An 8373-nucleotide genomic window follows, 5' to 3' on the forward strand; every position below is an offset into this window, starting at 1 on the left:
GGTTTCACCATGTTGACCAGGATGGTCTCGATCGCTTGACCTCGTGATCCACCCGCCTTGGCCTCCCAAAAGTGCTGGGATTACAGTCGTGAGCCACCGCGCCTGGCTCTAGATTTTTTTATTTTTATGACAATTTTAATAAATTGTGTTTTTCAATGAATTTGTCCATTTCATCTAAATTTTTAAATTATTGGCATAAAGCTGTTGACAATATCCTTTTACTATATTGTTAAAGTCTTTGGGATCTGTAGTGATGTCTCCTACCATGGCTAAGTTGTGTTTTCTCCTTTATTTTTCTTGCTCCAGCCTGCTAAGTATTTGTAGTTTGGTTAATCTTAATCTCATGCGTCAATGTGTGGCTTTTAAATTTTCTCTATGCATTTGCTTTTGATTGTATTCATTTCTACCATTTTTTAAATTATTGCCTTTATTTTTCCTTCTCCCTTCTCTGAACATTGTTTTTCCTCTAGCTTCTTGAGTGTGAAGTACAGATCATTCATTTTCTACCTTTTTGCTTTTCTAACATATTCATTTAGAGTTGTAAATTTCCCTCTAAGAGCTGCACTAACTACATGCAACAAATTTTGTATGTCATGTTTTTATTTCATTAACTTATAATTTCTGTTGTGATTTCTTCTCTGACATATTGAATTATCTAAAAGAGTATGGATTATTTCCAAGGGTTTGAGGTATTTTCTAATATTTTTGGTATTAATTTCTAGTTTGATTTCAATCTAGTCAGAAAACATATTTTATTAATCATTTGAAACTTGTTGAGACTTACTTATGGCTAGGCATATGGTCTATTTTGGAAAATGTTCTATGTGTACTTTTAAAAAGCACATATGATGCAATTGGTAGGTGTGTGTTCTATATATTGTCCATTGGGTGAAGCTGGATAGCTGTATGCGTCAAATCTTTTATAGTGTTCTTTTATTCAAAATGTGCTTCTTATAAACAGCATACAGTTGAGATTTTGAAGATCCGATCCGACCCCCGTCCCTTTGGGCTGTTAATAGCCCTGGCACATCACAGGCTCCCTTCTGGATCTTCTGCAGCCCACCCACACATTTAAAAATAGTCTCCTTGAAATTAAATCTTCCTCAAATTCTCCTAAATTAAGTACACCATGTGTTTCATATGGGAGCCTCAGCCGACTCGCTGCCCTCTTTATCCCAGCCCCCATTCAGTGAGGTTGGGGGCCACATGACTAGTGTTGACCAATGGACTGTGAACAGAAATGACGGCATCACTCCCACGGAGCCTCCTCCATCCCAGTCGTCCCTGTCGTGACGATCTCAGAGGCTCCATTCTCCAATGGCTGAGCTACAAGATGGGGAAAAGCTGCCCAACCTGGTAAGTACTTAACTTTGTGTAAGTAAGAAGAAAACATTGTAGGGTATAAGGGTTCCAGGGTGAATCTGGTGTTTCTGAATAGCCAATTCTACCTTGTCTTGGGATGATACCGTATATCTACTTTGGTACCGTAAGTATAGCTGTTGATAGGTGTTTGCCTTGTTTTGCCTTTTTACTCCTTTCCTTCCTTCCTTTGTTCTTCTTTCTCTCTTTTTTCTCTACGTTTCTTCTGTTTCTCACTCTTCCTCTGATTCTTTTTCAATTTTTCTTTCTTTCTCAGTTCAGTTCTTCTATGTTCCTGTTGATTCCAAGCCCTGTGATTTTCCTCCAATGAATTCTGCTTTATCCAGACAGCCAAAGTGGGTTTCCATTGCTGGCATCTAAGAACCCCAACTGGCACACTATTTCCCTCTTCCCATTTTGCCATAGAAGTATTTCCATGCCATTAAATATTATTCAAAAGATTATTTTAATGGCTGCACAATCTTTCATCATATTTATGTAGCATAATTTATTTGACCATGCCCAAGTGTTCTAGTAAGTTATAAACTTCTATTAAATACTTACAATGAATATTATCACATTTACATTTTTAGCTTCAGTCCTGGACATCGTGTTAGGATATCTTTGGAGTGAAATTATCAGCTTAATTGTGTGAACATTTTAAAACCTCTTATGGCATAAAGTTAATTTTTTTCCTAGAAATTTTATACCAATTTGTACTTTCACTTGTGAGATGCTCTATTTTCCTACTTTACTCAACGAGATCGAGTGCCATAATTATATTTAAACATTCTTTGATAATCTATAGAAAAATCTCATTGATGTTTTAACGAGCATTTCTTTGATCAATGAAGCTGAATATTTTGAAATATTTTATTATATATTTTTATTTCACTTTTTGAGCATTTTGCATTCACTTTTTCTATTGGAACGTTTATTTTTATTGATTTGTGATTACTTTTTATGCATTTCAGGTATTAATCTTTTGTCATATTTCTTGCAACCATTTTATTCTTGTTCATAGTTTCCCAATAAATTAAACTAAATGCTTTTTAAAACAAAGAGATTTAGATTTTATGTATTAAATTCTACCTTAATCGTTGCTGTTTTTTTCTGCTACTTTCAGGTTTAAAGTGTCTTGATGTACCCCCAAGATCAAACATTTGTTTGCTTTTTAATGATTTCCCTTTCTTACATTGACTTCTTTGAATCCTGTGGAATTTATATTAATGTATGATGTGAAGAAAAGAGCTAATTTTATTTCCCTGCAAATTGCTAACCAAATGTCCCAGCATCATTTATTGAATAATCTGTTTCTTCCCCACAGGTTTGCAATGCCACCTCAGTAAGCTGAGATGTGGTAATCGCCATGGCAACAGGGCTGCATTAAAAGCACCATGCACACAAAGTGGAGGGCTGGTGCCTGGCAGAGTTCAGTCTGATCTCACTGCACATCTTTCCTAATTAAGATGCACCTTTTGGTTTTGTCTTGAAAAAAAAAGAAGAAAGAAAAGAAAGGAAAGAAAAATGCTCCCTTTATAGCTACAAGGCAGAAGAAAAATTAAGGCGAAGATCCTTTCATGCCCATTATGGGCCTTCCAGGTAGTTGTGGCATGGGGAACCGCGAGCAGCAAGTGAGAAAATGCACAGTGATTTGCCGCCGTTACATCCTGAGAAGCTGGAGGAATGTCATCGAAGTCCTTGAATAGCTGGAGAGTGGGTGTGGGATGGTTATGTTTGAAAATGCAGCTCTGATATAAACAAAGCAGAGGCTGCAGTGTTTGCCTAGCAAGAGCCTCGCTGGAGACCCTAAGCCTGCCTTCTCCCACTTGGATTGAAGCTTCCACCATCAACAGGCCACAAAACCCATGCTTCTTGCTCTCTGAGGCTTCTGACTTTAGTTCCCTGGAATCCTCCTTCCTTGTCAGGTGTCTGTGTCCAGGCCTGGGGGAGACCAGACTGAGGTCTGTCCTTGCCTGCCTACAAGGACAAGGCATACTATTGCTGTAGACCATTTGTTTACATATGTTGAAGCCTGAATCCCCAGTGCAATGATATTTGGAGGTGGGGCCTTTGAAAGGTGATTAGGTTTATAAGAGGTCATAAGGGTGGGGCCCTTGAAATTGGATTCATGTTCTTTAAGAAGACACACAACAGAGCTTGCTTCCTCTCTCTCTCCCTATCATGTGAAGAGGCAGCAAGGAGACGGCCGTCTGCAAACCAGAAAGAGAGCCCTCACCAGGAACCAGATCTGCTGGCAGCTTGATCTTGGACTTCCCAACCCTTAGAGCTATGAAAAATGTTGTTTCCAGGTCAATGAGATATTTGTTACAGCATCAGGTGCTGCCTGAGAACTCTACCTTTAGAGAGGCCCCAGGAAGCCTGTGTGCTGGGTCCCTGGGGAGACAATGAAGGTGCTTGACACCCAGTTTGAATATTGGGTCACTGTAAAGCTGTCTGCTGCTGGAGGGCAGCCAGCGAGAGGTCATGGCAAGACATGGGAAGAAGCAGAAGTCATGAGCAGGTTGCTGCTATGAGACCAAGACAAAATGACACATTGCCGCAGGAAGAGGGACAAAGAGGCAGCGGGCAGAACCTGTGGGAATCAGTAATCTCCTGCTGCCACTGAGGCCCTGGGACTAACTCAGATCCAGTACTGCTCTCCTGGGCCCTGTTCTGACTCCAGCCCCTGTCCTTGGGGTCCCCTGAGATAGCTGTAGCCTTGCAATAAGCCCACATTATCATATGTCCCCTGCTGGCCCCACCCTAGAGCATTTCTAACAATTTCCAGTGCTTTTCCCCTTTGCACACCACTGGGCCTTTGCATGTGCTAGTGCCTCCCCGATTTGCCCTGATTTCTCCTTCATCCTCAGACTCCTCAGCTTTGTCCCTTCCTAGGGGAAGACTCTCTTCCCTCCAGTGGGCCCCGTGGTCTTCCCTGACGTCCTCACTGCCGTCCTTGTTCTCTACTCAGACGGAGGCAGATGCTGACCTGTCCCCACTCCCCTGTAGACTGACCAGATGAATTGACCTGGGCTGGGCAGGGCAGGGCAGGAGTGTTTGACCAAATATCTGGGCACCTCATGGCCCAGTCAAGTTGACACATGAAGTTAACTGCCATAGGACCCCTTCACTGTATTTGTCTATGCACAAAAAACAGCATCAACTCCAGGTATCTGAGGGTTCTGAAGACAGGTTCTGTGATCCCTTTTTACAGATGAGGACGCAGAGGTTCAGTTATCACTCACCCAGATCACACTCTCATCTGCTGATGGCAAGAGTGTTTGATGGGATGTGTGAGCCCAGCCGTCTCCCTCGGGACATACCAGCTCATTAAGTTGCCAGCCCCCGCCTGGAAAAGTGTTTAATTTGCCTTTTACAATGCACTGATTTCAAGTTAATTAAATGGCAATTGAAAGTTATAAGTGGCATTCGAATTTATTAATAACATTGGAAATAAATCTCCCTGGAATTCAATTAATTGAAAACCTCATGAAATTCTTTTTTTATGATCCATAAAGCTGGTCTGGGAGAGAGGTGTTCCAGAAACCTCGGGGGTGGTGGGAACTGCAGGTGTGGAGGAGTGGAGTGGGGAGGGGGCTTCTGTTCTGATGTAGGCCAGTCTTGGCTCCCACCTGCCCCTGCCTATAACCTCCAATGTGGCCTCTTAGAGTCAGGGAAGAAGCCACGCCCCCATCATGAATGTCCTGCCATGTGCCAGTGCCAGGGAAGAAGCCACGCCCCCATCACAAATGTCCCGCCATGTGCCAGTTATTCATTTGCAGTGATTCATCTGCTCTGCACCTGGCCTGAGCTGGGGACCCAGACGTGACCTGGCACATAGGACACTCACAGCCAACTGGAAGAGACAGAGCTGGAGGGTGCGCCTTGGATTTAGGGAGGTGAGGACTGAAGCTGGAGGACCCCAATGGCACCTTGACCACCCTTGGCTAGGCCCAAAGCCAAAGCTAGGTTGTTTCTGCCACTCCAATAGGAGAGTTGCCCCTTGTGGGTCTTCGGGAGATGCCAGGAACAGGCTAAGAAGAGCGTGCCTCCACGGGAACCTCTGAGGTTCAGCCCAGCCCCAGCCACCGCCACACTGTGGCCGTCATGTCAGGCTCTTGCCAGAAGTTACCATCCGATTCAGTGGGTCCTGACTTTCTTCTCTGGCTCGTGGCAACTGTGGTAGGGAAGGCAGGGGTCCCTGGCTGGGGACTGAGAAGTTGCTTTCAGGCCCAGACTCTGGGTCCCAAAGCAAGCCTGCCTGCTGGGGAGACCCTTGAGCCCTTACCTAAGTAAGAGGGGAGGCTGCGAGGCAGGGTCCTGCCTGAGCGTGCAGACTTGCTCCATCCCGGGACTCAGTGGGGCTGAAGGGGTGAGGACAAGAGGGTCCCGCAGCCAGAGAACTCAGTCACAGGGCAGGGCTCAGGTGCACCAAGGACTAGGGGTCAAATGAGTTCCAGTCCCCAGGGGAGAGGCCTTGGAAGAAAAGGTGTTACTGGCTGGGTGTGGTGACTCATGCCAGCTTTTTGGGAAGCCAAGGTGGGAGGATCATCTGAGGTCAAGAGTTCAAGACCAACCTGGCCAACATGGTGAAATCCCCTCTCTAATAAAAAATATAAAAATTAGCTGGGTGTGGTGGCGCATGCCTGTAGTTCCAGCTACTTGAGAGGCTGAGGCAGGAGAATCACTTGAACCTGGGAGGTGGAGGTTGCAGTGAGTTGAGATCATGCCACTGCACTCCAGCCTGGGTGACAGAGTGAGACTCCATCTCAGAAAACAAAAGATGGAAAAAAAGAAAAAAAGGAAAGTTGTGACTGAGGTGGTGTCAGCCCCTTCCCCACCACACATCCTGTCGGCACACATGTGCACATGTGGGCACACGCCGTAGCAGATACGCACACCTACAGACATCCTCAGGCACACACACGGGCACATATGTGTAATGCAGTGGATATACACACATTCTCATGCATGTACAACTGCACATACACACACGTGTACACAGAACATGCACACACATGAACACACATTCTTATGCATGCACACACTTGCATATGCACATGCACATGCACAGCAGGGGCTGCAGCCAGCTGGCATTTGAGAAGAAATGTTAGGTTAGATCAGGAGGCTGGGCCACAGAAGGGGGTGTGTGCAGGAAGCAGCGCTGAAGGGAGAGGCGGGAAGTGCACTGTGGGTGGTAGGAGCCGCAGAGCCAAGGAGACTCAGGGAGGACATTCGAGGCAGCCATGTCTGGGCCAGGCAAATGGGGACAGGGTGGCGCAGGGTGGGGCAGGGCGGGGCGAGGTGAGCAGGGGCCTGTGCTAAGTGCCCGGGTAGGTGGCTTCAGAGTGGGAGGCAGTGAGGGCTCTAGCCAGCCCTGCCCCAGCTCTGGCTCTCAAAGCTCAGCAGGGAGCCAGGAGGGGACCTGGGGACTCCTGCCAGGACCGGGCTGACCCTGGTGAGTCCCCTTTCTCCAGGGGCTGTGGGGAGGGAGGGCAATTTTGGGCAGGGGAGGATGACTGGGGCCCAACCCTGCAGGGTTCTAGCTGGGAGCCTGGGGTGCTTTGCTTCCTACTCCAAGTCTTGAGTCCTGTGGACAGCTGGGACGTTCAAGTGGCTGTGTCCACACATGCAAGGATCTTCCTGGTGCCAGGCAGAGGATCAGGTGGGCCCACCCCGTCTCCTTGGCTGCAGATGGAGAGGAGATGAAGACTTGACGGGGTCACATGAGGCCAAGAGCTGGGGTCCCCTTGGGGCTTTGAGGCTCTTTCTCCAACAGCACTGTCCCATTTCCTGCAGACACTCAGCGCTGCTTTGCTCCGGGCAGCCAGCCTCCACAGGCTGGACAGAGACAGGCCGGGCAATAGGCAGACCTCCTGGCTGACTCCTGGGGCTGCAACGGCTGTGTGTGCAGAAGGAGCCAGGACAGGGATCCAGGTGACAGCACCAGGGGGCAGAGCTCAGGCTCGAGGCCAGGAACAGGGGAGCCACTGCAGATTCATGAGTGAGGGAGGAACGACACCAGGCTTGCACTTTAGAAAGATCATTCTACCGGCCAGATGGCGGGGAGAGGCCAGACTGAGACACTGCCTCCTCTGCTGACCCTCAGGGGTCAGTTTCCTCTTGCTCCAGCATCACCGTCCTCCAAGTTCCCCACCTGGGAGCTGCTTCAGTGTCCTGGGGGATTCATTCCACCCCCACCCAAATCTGCTCTGCCCTTCATCCGCCCCCAGCCTTTGCTCACACTTGGCCCCTTCCACAGTGCCACCCTTGGGTTTACGTGAACTCTGCTTTTCCTTCTAGAAGATCTTTCTGGGAACAAAGCAGAGCACACCTTCCCAAGTCCCACAGACCTGAAACTCAGCTTCACCACCAACCACCTGTGTGACCTTGAGGAAGCTACATAACCTCTCTGGAGCTCAGCTGAGCCACCCCAAAATGAGAGAGGTGGCTGGTGACGTTCAAGGAGGTGACACATGTCACTGTTTAGCACTAGACCTGTCTGCACCATATTAAGGGCCAATTCACACCCAGTCCCTTGGGGAGACCTTCTCCCTCAGCCCCGTCTCAGACCTCCTCTGGGACCCACAGTATCCGCTACCCTGGCTCCGTCCGACACACTCCCGGCTGGCCCAACCATCCTGCTGGCAGGGGCTTGGAAGCTGCTTTTCTCCAGACGGTCTTAATACGATCCTCTCCCCACCCCCTAGACTCTGCTGGTCCCATCCTGGTCCTCCCATGGCAGGATCCAGAGGACAAATGAAGGCATCCCATGAGTCTGAATATCTAAAAGTTACACATTGAGGCCAGGCTCACACCTGTAATCCCAGCACTTTGGGAGGCCGAGGCAGGTGGATCACCTGAGGTCAGGAGTTTGAGACCATCCTGGAAACATGATGTAACCCCATTTCTACTAAAAATACAAAAAAGGAAGGAAGGAAAGAGGGAAGAAGGGAAGGAGGGAAGGAAGGGAGGGAGGGAGGGAGGGAGGGAGGGAGGGAGGGAGGGAGG

The 8373-nt window shown here is 47.9% G+C and overlaps 1 long non-coding RNA gene across 1 annotated transcript; it reads left to right on the forward strand.

Moving 5' to 3' along the window:
• The first annotated feature begins 1276 nt into the window (after window positions 1-1276).
• Window positions 1277-4847, forward strand: LOC108589028 (uncharacterized). The gene is made up of 2 exons (XR_001908159.4): window positions 1277-1356; window positions 2687-4847. It is a non-coding gene; the product is annotated as an uncharacterized LOC108589028 (long non-coding RNA).
• The last annotated feature ends 3526 nt before the right edge of the window (window positions 4848-8373 follow it).

This window comes from Callithrix jacchus, chromosome 2, assembly GCF_049354715.1.
Source record: "Callithrix jacchus isolate 240 chromosome 2, calJac240_pri, whole genome shotgun sequence".
Taxonomy (NCBI): domain Eukaryota; kingdom Metazoa; phylum Chordata; class Mammalia; order Primates; family Cebidae; genus Callithrix; species Callithrix jacchus.